The sequence below is a fragment of the Vulpes lagopus genome, chromosome 9 (assembly GCF_018345385.1).
Source record: "Vulpes lagopus strain Blue_001 chromosome 9, ASM1834538v1, whole genome shotgun sequence".
NCBI classification, from domain to species: Eukaryota; Metazoa; Chordata; class Mammalia; order Carnivora; family Canidae; genus Vulpes; species Vulpes lagopus.
Window position 1 is genome coordinate 39,039,442 of NC_054832.1, and position 12,146 is coordinate 39,051,587.

General features: G+C 43.5%; 1 protein-coding gene across 8 annotated transcripts in view; it reads right to left on the reverse strand.

Moving 5' to 3' along the window:
• CPQ (carboxypeptidase Q) overlaps positions 1-12,146 on the reverse strand; it is a 398,816-nt gene that overhangs the window by 196,468 nt on the left and 190,202 nt on the right. The gene's annotated exons all lie outside the window — the stretch shown is intronic.

The following is a 12,146-nucleotide window of genomic DNA, read 5'->3' on the forward strand; positions in this document are numbered from 1 at the left end:
CCTCAGAGGGTCACAGTGGGAATGCATCGCACTTGCTCATAGTGAGTAGCTCAGTAAGGAACCCTTGGATTGGCTTTCCCTCTTTTGCTGTTTCTAGTCCTTCCACTTCCGTCCCTTGGGATAACTTCTCAAAAATAAACTATTCATATATAATCCCTATCTCCGGCTCTGCTTTTAACCTACACGAAGACACTGCCACTGAAAAATTTCTCTCTCTTCTATATCAGCTTTGCACATTGGATTCATAACAATGAAAATTAATTTAAAATATTCCTCAAGGCCAGACATATTATGATCAAATAGAAGATTACCCCTTCTCCTGAATGGCTCATGAGAAGATCTGCAGCCATGCACTGCAGGTTGGATTCCCAGGAATCAGACCACGCTCTTTATGCCCTTGGGATGAACACCTAAGAAAGGGAGAGGAAGGATGCAGAAGGAGAGGTCAAGTTGTAATGCAACCCAACAATGGCCTCAGCTGACCCCATGGCAGCTCTGAACTAAAATGGCTTGTCAGTTGTCACATATTGGACTGAAATAACTGGGCTTTTATACCCCCCTATGAATCAGTCATTGGACGTGGACCACAGCACGACAGGGTGTGACCTTGCAGCAGCAGCTCTCTGCCAGTGAAACAATCCCTAAAGGAGATGACAATGGAGGCCATCTGCTGAGTGCATTCCCAGAACCTGGGCCAGTGAGTCCTTTCCCACAAGGAACTACCGGAAAGTTGGGAGGAGAAACTCAGCTCAGTCAAGAAAAAATTAGGAGATACGTAGAGGCTGTTTCCAAATGTGCAATGAGCTCTCATGTGGAAGGATTAATGGGGCCTGTCTGCTGTGGTTTAATCTAGGAACAACTGGGGTATTACCTACTTATGGGTAGGAAGGTTTCACCTCAAAAGTGAGATCTTTCATATAGGGCGCGCTACCTAAAGGACTGGGACGTGTCAGTGAGGACTTCACGCAAGTGTAAAGCAAAGTCTGAATATAGAGCAAATCCAAGAGAGAACATTAAGTTCCCTTCCAACCTTGAGATTCAATGATTCCAAGAGTCAGAGTAACGCTCATAACACAGAATTGTCACTTATGCATCATTCATAGGCAGCACTATCAGCCCTTAGGCACAAAAAAATAAATATGAATGTTCTAGTTGCCATAGCTTCGTGAGGAAATAAAGTTGCTAAGCAATAGGAATATTGACTAGTGACTACAGACGTTTCCCAACTTCCAGAAACCCAACCCACCAGCAGACTTATCTAACTGCCTGTCTACTTACTTACACACATACCTACCTTCTCACCTACCTACCTACCCAGCTATCCGTCTACGTAGCCGCCTATTTCTCCTCCACTGTTCTGCAGCAAATGAAACAGTCCAGCCGTAACCACACCCGCCTCTGGGTAGCAAACCAGAATTTGTCTTGGACCAGACAGCAGGACACGGCATTCCTGAAGCAGCTCAAAATCAACATACCTAAGCTACACTCAACCTTCCTTTGCCTACACCCCACTCCAGCCCATGTTCCTTGCATATTCCTCTACTTTGTTAATGGTGGCACTAAGAACTCAGACATCACAAAGTAAAACTGTCAGAGTTCATGAGTTTTAGAGCCAGACATATTTGATTATGAAACTGACTCTTCCTGTGTACGTGTTATATGGACATGAGCAAGTTACAGAAGCCTCTCCAAGCCTTAACTTTCTCAGCTATGTCATTGGGATAATAACTACCTCATCAGGTTATTTTGAGACAAGAAGGTTCTATTAGGAAGAAAAAAAGTACCAGGGACTGGAAAAGCACAAAAAAGAGGGGACATCAAAGAAAATATTACCTATTATTGTTTGTTGTTGTTGCCAAGTGTTAGCCTGAAGTCTCTAGCTTCTTCCTCTATCCTCCTGTGCCCCTCAACCGACTTTCTTAATCCTCATACCTTATCCTAGTAGACCTAATGCTACAAGATGAACAGACATTTTCATTCTCGTGTCCATCCAGAAATGCAATCCAAATTCCCACCTACTTTTTGTAGAACTGCTGGTAAACTGGTGATTGTTCAAACTTGAAGGAACAAAGCAAACAGTCAGTGTTTAGTAGCTGCCCCCGCAGCCTCTAATACTCTCTCCAGACCCCATATTGAAGATCAAAGACACATGGCTTGATCCAGCCAGCAGGATCCTTTCTTTTTCCACCACAGCACCCTAATTCTGCCCACAACCTTTCATCGACTAGAATATACAAAGTCTTGATCCTAAGTTTCCTTAACACATATGCCTCCTGGACATCTCATTTGTAATTCTCTATATTCTTATTATCAAATCAAATATGCACTGTTTCACATTTGAAGTTCTCACCACCCATAGTGGAACATTTATTAATATGCTGGAGCATCGCCATAACTCAATTCATTAAAAGAGGGATTTGGCCGCTCGATGACTGGTTGGCTACTCTCTCATAGACCATCATCCTTCTTACTCCTTCCACATCTCCCTCCATTTTCCTCACCCCTAAGAGGCTTGAGTTTCTTTCATACCATTCATTTCTTTCAAGAATGAAGTATTGCGAGTTTTAACCACAGTGCTATGCTAAAGTAGCAGTGCATCACTCCACAGCTCACAATCACCCTGGTTATCTCTTTGCTGATTCATCACTTGAATGGTTGGGTGTTCTTCTCAAGTACCATCAATAATTCTGCATTTTATGCCTACTTTTTACTTTCATTAGAAAGAGTCTACTTTTGCCTTTCCTTCTTTAGGGGAAAATAGAACTGTCCCCAGAATCTCAAAGCACAGTCAGTATCATTCATTGGAAAACAACCCCGTGCCAAAGCGTTCATGGACGACATCTCTCTGAATCCTCAGACAACCCAGTGAGACCTGATTATTGAACCCGAGGCTCTGAGATCCTGAGCTGTGCAGAGCAACAACATGAATGACTCACCCCCCACCTGCTCTGTCCCTGTGTGTTTCTGCTTAAGATTCCAGTTCTTAGGAGCAGGAGTTGGCAGTCCACCAAGAGCACAAATGTTGGGAGAGGGGCCATTCCTAAAGGAAGGAAACCTGCACAGACAAAAACACCTTTCTCAAGCTCTGCTTCCTTCATTAGAGGCCCCTTACCTTTCCCTTGCTTCTCAGCCCTAATATAAGAAAAAAGAATTCAAAGTAACTCCAGATTTTAAAATAATGCTCAATCATCTCCAGAAGGAGGATCACACTACTCTTGCTTCAGAAGGGTGCACAGCCTCAAAATGGCACATTTTTTTAAAAAATTCCCCTTTTCGGATGTGGGCAGGGGATTGGAGTGACTGGGTGATGGGCACTGAGGGGGGGCGCTTGACGGGATGAGCACTCAGTGATATGCAATATGTTGGCAAACTGAACTGCAATAAAAAAATAAATCTAAAAAAACCCAAGTCATATATGTGTATATGTGTTTTATATATAATGCAATAAAATATATAAAAATTCCAAAAACAAAAAAAAAGAAAAAAGAAATTCCCCCTTTCTGGGGTTTCAATAGTTTTCCTAAAAATAAAACAAAACAAAGCAAAAGACAGTCTTATTCGCCATCCATAGAGCTGGTACAGGAACAATTATGTAAACAGAAACCATTCGAGGTAACGGAGAGGAACTTCAATGTGTAGTCGTGGTCACAGTCCCCATATTTCCAACCTCATGAGTAGATAAAGAGCACAGAGGTTGCACAGGAGTGCAGGGCTTGAGGCCATGGACCTAATGTGCCCACCAACCTCCCTTATTGTCCAGTGGGCATGGACAGTTTGCCTAACTCTTTAAACTTTCAGTTCACCGTCTGTACATTGTGGAAAATAAAAGTACCTAATTCATAGGGTTGTTGGAGGGAGTAAATGACCAATTGGACGGGAAAATCCCTAGCACGAGGTAAACATAAGCTCACAGTTAGGATTATTTTTTGATGCCTCACTCCTATTGGGAACTAACTAATCAAGGTTTCTAATTCTTATTGCTCAAAATAAATGGTTTTTCAAAATGACTTAATATGCTGCTTTTCTCACTACTCAGGTTAATATATTTGCTTTTTTGAACGCTGAAATAGGTTACTGGCACTCTGGAAGTGGGATCTTCCTTTTCAGGGATGGACTTAAAACGCTTTTAACAAAGAGCAATGACAACCTCTAACACTGCCTTTAATATCTCAATAGCGCAGAATGTGGTAGGACGCTGGGGAAAAAAGCATTCATCTGGAAATCAGAAGGTAGGGATTCCATACATTCCCTTCTCTGCTGGAAACCGTACTGAGGGGGTTTCTGCAGACTGGAAACCCGCAACCACCTTAAGTTTCTAGATCAGTTTCATAATTTTATTTTATTTATTTTTTTAATAATAAATTTATTTTTTTATTGGTGTTCAATTTGCCAACATACAGAATAACACCCAGTGCTCATTCCGTCAAGTGCCCCCCTCAGTGCCCGTCACCCATTCACCCCCACCCCCTGCCCTCCTCCCCTTCCACCACCCCTAGTTCCTTTCCCAGAGTTAGGAGTCTTTATGTTCTGTCTCCCTTTCTGATATTTCCCACACACTTCTCCCTTCCCTTATATTCCCTTTCACTATTATTTATATTCCCCAAATGAATGAGACCATACAATGTTTGTCCTTTTATTTTAGTCATTAGCTTCCACTGGTAGAAAAGGCAAACATTTTGTTTTAATCACTCATTCATTCATTTTTGTCCTTAATTCAAAAAGTGTTTTTGAGGGCCTAGTACATACGTAGCGATGAGCTATAGATTAGTGACACAACAGAAGTATATAAAAGACCAGTGGAAGCTGCAAAAAGTTTTCTTAGGGGAGGCGGCTCAAATGCCTTCAAATGGTGTCTGACGTACAACTGGAGCTCAATAAATTTTTATCAAATGAATTAACGTTATTAAGTCATTCAACTAAAGTGAATAAATGAATAGGGAAAGCGTAGGCCCAGATTTCAACAGGCAGATGCAGAAAAGGGAATCAGTATGAAGAAGGCAAAGAAAGAGAAAGGGAACACAAAATAATATGGAATAGAGAATCTTCCAGGCTTGGAGAACATAGGTTATCTGTGGGGAAAGGCATGACCAGTATGACGTCTTAGAGATGCAAGGCTTTTTTTGTTTCTTTTTTTTTTTTATAGTAAGTGGGGAGCCCCTATTTTAAATAGAAGGTTGCTAGAGAGGCATGCTTCTGCACGGAGCCATCCTTAAGGCGTATTGGTTGGGTGGTGGCATGCCCGACGGGAGAGGAGAAAGACTAGAACAGAGACGTGACGGTGGGGTCTCTCCACCATCCACACAACGACCCCTGAAGGATAACGAAGGAATGAGGTGCAGGTCTCTGAGCTGCACTGGGTCCTATGCACTCATATCCAGGCCTCTTCTTAGAGGCTTATTATAAAAATACACATGGTAATTTACAGTATAAACTCAAAGGGCTTCTGATATAAACACTGAGTGGAAAATGGGAGAAAGTTCTGGTCAGAATAAATGTGGAGTGAAATATTGTAATTTTGCAAAGAGATGAGGCATGACTAAGGAAGAACATGCATTAACTGGCCATAATTGCTGCTAAAAATTCACATGACATTAAATTAAGTTGGTTTAACCTTAAATTAAGAGTCAAGAATGTGCACGGAATAATAATGTTCTTCATCCAATCATTCATGTTTAATTTAACTAACAGCATAACTATGACAACACGTTTGTCACGTGGCCACACAGTGTTCTTAGAATCTTCCAAAGGCAGTTCTTTCGGCAAGGAGAGAAACCTTGTTCACCTCATCCTAGGCTTCCCATTGATTATTATTTAAAATTACTTCATTTTAGCAAAGCCCATAAACAGTTCAAAAGACAACATCAAGACTCCCTAGCCACATATTTATTTCGGTGTACCATCATTTTTACTGAAAGATTTGTGTATAATCAAAACATCTAATAACAGGTTAAGTAAATTACAGAGTATCTATTTGTCAGAATAACTTACAGATACTAAAACTCCTATTCCAAGGGATATTTTGTGTAATGTGAAGTAAAAATCAGACCTGACACTCTCTATAAAACATAGCTACATAAAAATACTCACAGAAGAAAACACAGGGAAGGAAATGCAGCAAGATGTTAACAATAGTCTGAGTTCATGTGCTTCTGAGTAAATATTCTTTCCACTTTTCTCTGTTTTTTTCAAATATGTAGATAATAATTTTATACTAAAATCTAACTTGGACAATAAATGTAGCCTTTCTACCAGGAGCTGCTACCAACTCTAGAGAAGAGCGGAGTTGGAACGGGATGCAAAGAGACCTCTGCAGCACGAGTAGAAGGGCTTGGTTTACGGGCCTGTCACGGGGTAACATGTGGGTAGCACTCAATAAATAGTCAATGACAAGACATGGCAGGAACAGCACGTCAAGGCAGGCGACTCTTTTTTTTTTTTTTTTTTTTAATTTGGTTGGTTAGCAGGATGCCCAAGGAAAACACACAATTGGTTATAAACCGTTAATTTCCACCTGATTATTGTAGCAGAACGGGCGAGTCAAAGAGCCTGTGCAAAACCCAGGTGTTCTCCATTAGCTGTTTCTTGGCCCTACTTTTAAGCTTAAAGTTTTCAAAACACAGACCCAGACAGTTTGGTGAAGTAACAACATAGGGAGGTGGCTATTTGGGATTACCTGGCCTCCCCTTCCACTAAGGATTTATACAGCACGCTTTTTGTTTTTAATTTTGAACTAAACATTTCGATGCTTTGATTGCCCTCATGTCTTCCTGGATCACCCATATGGATCTTAATTCTTTGCAGACTTGTCCCTCTTAGGAACCGGAGTTGCTACGCCTCATAGGATGTAGTACGTTCTTACTACACAAATGCTAAGATTTTTGAGTTGTCTCTGTCTTGTCCTTCACTCGCACTTCCTAAAAGGTACCTTTTGTGCATTTACTTTTCTCTTTGCCCAGAAGACCTCCCAGTAAATTCCTTGTCCCTCTATTAAATTCCTGCTCATTTCTCTCACCTGTCAGTGGCCAGCTTTCCTGAAAGCCCATAGTATTCCTGTGTATCTTGTGCTCTTTGATTACTATATTATTTCACCCCAAAACCTAGTGGCTTAAAATAATAAATATTGATTATCTCACACAGTTTTTATAGGTCAAGAATTTGGGAGATGAGCTGGGGGTTGCTGGCTCAGGGGTATCTTAGGAGGTGTGGCCGGGGCTGCAGTCATCGGAAGGCTTGACTGGAGCTGTTGCATCTGCTGGCTGGCTAATCTGTGCAGTGGTTGAGAGAAGGCCCCAGGTCCCCAGCACGTGGACGTCTCCACAGGGCTGCTTGAGTTACCCTCACAACATGGCAGCTGGCTTCTCCCAGAGCGAGGCATCCACAAGAAAGAGCAAGGAGGAGGCCACATGCTTTTTACGTGCTAATCTCAGACATCGCCATCCTTGCTGCCACATTATCCTCATTAGAAGCAAATCACTAAGTACGGCCCGCGCGTGGGGCGAGGGAACGTGGCTCCATCTCTTAAAAGGAGATCAAAGAATTTGTGGACAGTTTTAAAACCGAGATTGCTCTTACTGCATTCCATGCTAATTACTTATTCACACAATATCATTTTTAAGGTTGTGTTTTAGAGCATCCTTAAAGCACCTGTTCTATGCTATACTGAACTGTAGGGCTCTGGGCAGTGACTACAGCGAGTCATAGGGGAACCAAACTTTGAACCTTAACTCCCATTTATTAGATGTGTGGAACTGCCCTAATCAGCCCTGTCGTCAGGATTAAGTGAGATAATACAGGTGAGAGGACACTGCGAACTGTGACGTACGACAGCGTACATTTGTTCCAGGTCGGCCGGGACGTGGGCACCACAGGCCCCGTCACACCGCAGTGCGAGTTGCAGAGCAGCCTGCCTGTTTTACTGAACCCTTTATCATCTCTCCTCTCTGCCCCAGGAACCTCCCTGAGTCTGCAACCTAGAGCTCCGTACAGGACAGCTGTTCGACGAGCATCCATTGCTGCTGATTATGCTGCTGACAGCGGTGCCGACTTTCTCTCCATTTAGGGTAAAACAGGAAACCCTTTAGACAGCAGTGTCTCACAAACTAGAAGAGAAAAATGCTAAGGAGTCCAGGGCAATGACTTGTCAGAGTACAGATTCCAGGACACAATAAACTTGTGTTTACCCCCGAACTGCATGGCTTACTTGACAAGGTCATAGTGAAAATTAAAGGAGAAAATGCATGTGCGAGAAGCATCTATAATGCTTCCTGTCACGTGGTAAACACTCCATAAATGTGGATTATTCGTCGTCTTGTGATTATTGTTAAATGACTGCATCACTAATAAAAGAGTCGTGCTCCGATCTCTGAAAGATGGCATCCTCTTGCTTGCAAGGCCCATTTTGGCCACTAGGATGACTTATTGAGTCCCAGAGAGGGTGGTCTCGGGGAGCGCCTGTCTACCTGGGTGGCTATCTATCTGCAACAGCCTGTCTGGCTCGGGCTATTTCCACTGCTGTCTTTATGAGCCCAGAGGCATGCACAGCTATGAGCACATTTCAGAAATTTGAAAAATAAACAATGAAATGCCTCACGCTTGCCACACATGTATTTTTCCTTCCATGATGTAGGTTGGCTGGTTCTAAGCCATAAAAAGTTTATAATAAGAAAGAAAGAAAAAAAAACCCCAAAAGAATGAAATTTGCCAGCTTCCAACTCTTTAACCCCACCCCCCAAAACTTTCCAGCTCAAGGTTAAGATGTGAACAAATGTTCCAACCAATATGCTCATGAAAGATTTAATAATTACTTTGCTTATGAAAGTTTAAACAGCTGTTTAAGTCAGTGAAACGGCTCCCGCCCAGGCTAAATAACTTGCTGGACCCACGAAGGAGGCCTTACGAATCGGAGACCACATACTCGGCTGTAAGACGGACTTGCGTTTGTGCACGACCTGTCACCAGTCACTTCTCCGCGGCATGGCTCGTTCACCAGGTCAGTCGGGCTTTGTTTATTCCTCTGACAAGGTCTTGACAACGTCGACGTCAACGCTAATGAATTATTTTCAATGATTTATTTGTAGAGACATACGTACACGGACGAGGCCATGCGAGGTCACCTCACGTGCCCTTAAGGAAGGAGGAACGGTGCTCCCCGAGCTGCCCCAGGCCCCAGGCCCAGCGGAACCGAGCCCGCCTAACGCATCAGGGCCACCTAGGGTGCTGTGGCCGGCAGCGGGGTCTCCCCAGGGGGCACCCCGGCCTCCGGCTCCGGCGTTGGCCCCACTGCCCCGCGGGGCCGACCGGTGTCCTGGGGGCAGAGCGACGTGCCCCCCAGAGTAAGAGCGCCACGGAGTCCTGTAGGAGCAGTGGATGGGTTCCACCCACACTGCACTTCTCCTTCTTCTTCTCCCCTTTATCCCAACTTGAGCACCTCTGCCAGTTTTCTTCCCTGCACCCTTCTCCCCCTCCCCTAACATGTGCAGCCGTGGAGAGCCGGAGTGCAAAGCTCCCACTAGGAGCCTCAGGAGCCTCCTGCGCCTGCAGGACCAAGCCCGGGTGCACCTGCAGGCAGGCCGAGGCTGCGCTCATCCCTCCGAGGGCCTTTCCAGTCCTCAACTCCTTGCTTTGGCATTATCTCTTCCCTCCCCAGAAAAGGTTAATACATATTGAGGGGCAAAGAGACAAAATAAGCTATGGAGAAAATGTAAGAGGCAGGGTTTTGATTCTGCCGGGCACGTCTCTAACTGCAGCGCTAGGCTGCCCACCTGGCACTACTGCTATAACCCTCACGCTCACACATGCTGGGTACCCAATAAATTCGTGTTGTATTAATGAATGTTTTTTAAAAATAAATTTTTTAAAAAAAGTAAAACGTAAGGTGCTCAGTGAATCTTATGCCTCTATCCTACTGTTTCTCAAAAGGTTTGGGGAATATTACAAAACACCTTTTCCAAGTTCCCAGAGTACCTCAGCACTGTAAAGGCATAAGAAGTGCCCCCCCCCCCAAAAGGAGTTAATTTAACTTTTTCAATAGAAGAGTTCCTCACTGTGTTTGAACACAGAATGTTAAACAAACAAACGAAACACTTACGGACACCGCTCCCAGTGTGCGAGCTCACTGAAAGGGCTCTGGTTCGTCTCGTTAGTATTTAACAGCACACAACATGGGTGCCATTAGTCCAATGATAATAGCCAAGTATTTCTTTTTTAATAATGGAATTTAAAAGATGATAATAATAATGGAATTTTAAGGCTGGAAACACCTTCGAGTTTTTCCAGACGAAGCCCCTCATTCTATAGTTGAAGGATTGAGCGGGCCAAGGTCACTCAGCCTGTTTGTGGCAGAAATAAAATCAGCACCAAGGCATGGTAACACGCTGTGCTCCTTCCGCATGAGCGATTCTCAATCTGGGGTGACTTCTGTCCCGCACATTTGGCAGTGTCTGGAGTTGTTTTGACAGTCATGGTTATAGGGTGTGGGGGAGAGGCCAGGGATGCTGCTAAATATTCTACAACACACAGAGCAGATCTCCACAACAAAGAATTATTTGGCCCGATTAAGGAGGCACAAGGGCACAAGATGTGATGAGCACTGGGTGTTAGACGCAAACTATGAATCACTGATCTCTACATCTGAAACTAATAATGTGTTATATGCTGGCTAATTGAATTTAAATAAAAATATTTAAAAAAGAATTATTTGGCCCAAAATGTCAAGAAACCCTACCCCCCCACACACACATATACACACACAAAGAAAAAGTGAGCAATCCAGTTAACAAACTAGAGCTTTCATCCCAATGTTTCCTACTAGCCTGCACGGTGCCGCATTATGTTTGAAATAATACTTTATGTGAAACCGAAATTGTTCTTTGAATCCATGAAAATAACTGCTATACAAAAAATGCAAGTATAAAAAAACAATTTCATTCATCAAAGCTTTATCAAAATGGGTTTGGATATCATCAACCAAAAAAAAAAAATCTGAAGCACTTTTTTTTTTTTTTCTCCTTGCACAATTCCCTCAGAAGACTTCTGGAATATGTTAACATTTAAAAAATATCACATACCCAGCCAAAACCTCAGAAGAAGCCCTAGGAAATCACTGAAAAGCAAAAGAAATGGGCCAGCCCCAAGCGTCAACACTAGAGTATCTGTTATCACGAGAGGGTCTGTCCTACAGGTGCCGGAGTTCTTAGTGTTAGGCAATCGGCCCTCTTGTCAGGTCAGTGTGAGCACGACCCTCTTTCTGTGTTTGCCTGTTTGTCTGAGCAAAGTACCCCAGAACCATCATAACATAAGGCCAGGAAAGTGCTATTCGGGCCGATATCAGGACAGGGTCCCCCCCTACAAAGGCTGTTCCATAGAGGATGCCCACAGGGAAGTCCCTGCTTTATAAGAAAACAGTTCAGTCTCAGGAGTACACGTTCCTCACCAGGTTCAGGTTACTATGGTTACATAAGGTGTTCTCACTGGGGAAGCTGGTCAGAGGGTCCACCTGAGCTCAGCACTTTCTGTGCAACTGCTCATTGAGTCTAAAATCACTACAAAATAAAAAGCTGTTTTTTTTGTTTGTTTGTTTGTTTTGTTTTTTTCAAAATGGTGTGCTTGGTAGCAGATCTATTTTGGCTTTGTCTACGATCCTCAGTTAAAACAGAAACACCTAATTACCCAACTGGGGAGAGAGAAGGAGTATGAACAGAGACATGGAGGATCAGGGCCTCATCAAGAATAAATGCCGTAGAAGTTTACATATCAGATCCTCTTCCAAAGTGACAAGGAGCTAAGGAGGGATGAGACTCAAGCAAGACTTGCCGGAGATGCATAGAAGAGTGGACACAACATAGGCGGCTTGCCCAAGTTATGACTCTTATGAGACCTCTCAGAAAACTCTGCGACAACGATGGGCAAGATCTGTAAGAGCTCTTTGTACTAGGAAGGAGACGTCAGGAGGAAAAGCACGACAGGAAGACAAAATTTCTCCTGTGTAATGACTTGGCACTGCCTGTATCCTGAATTGACCTATGTCTCTCGGATTCACACTCGAGCCAGCTAAGGTGTGGCCAGGCACGATGGGCTAACTTTGAGGGCAAAAGAAGCGGGAGTCAGGATATCTGGAGTCCCATTCCAGACGCATTCCTGTCAAGCGT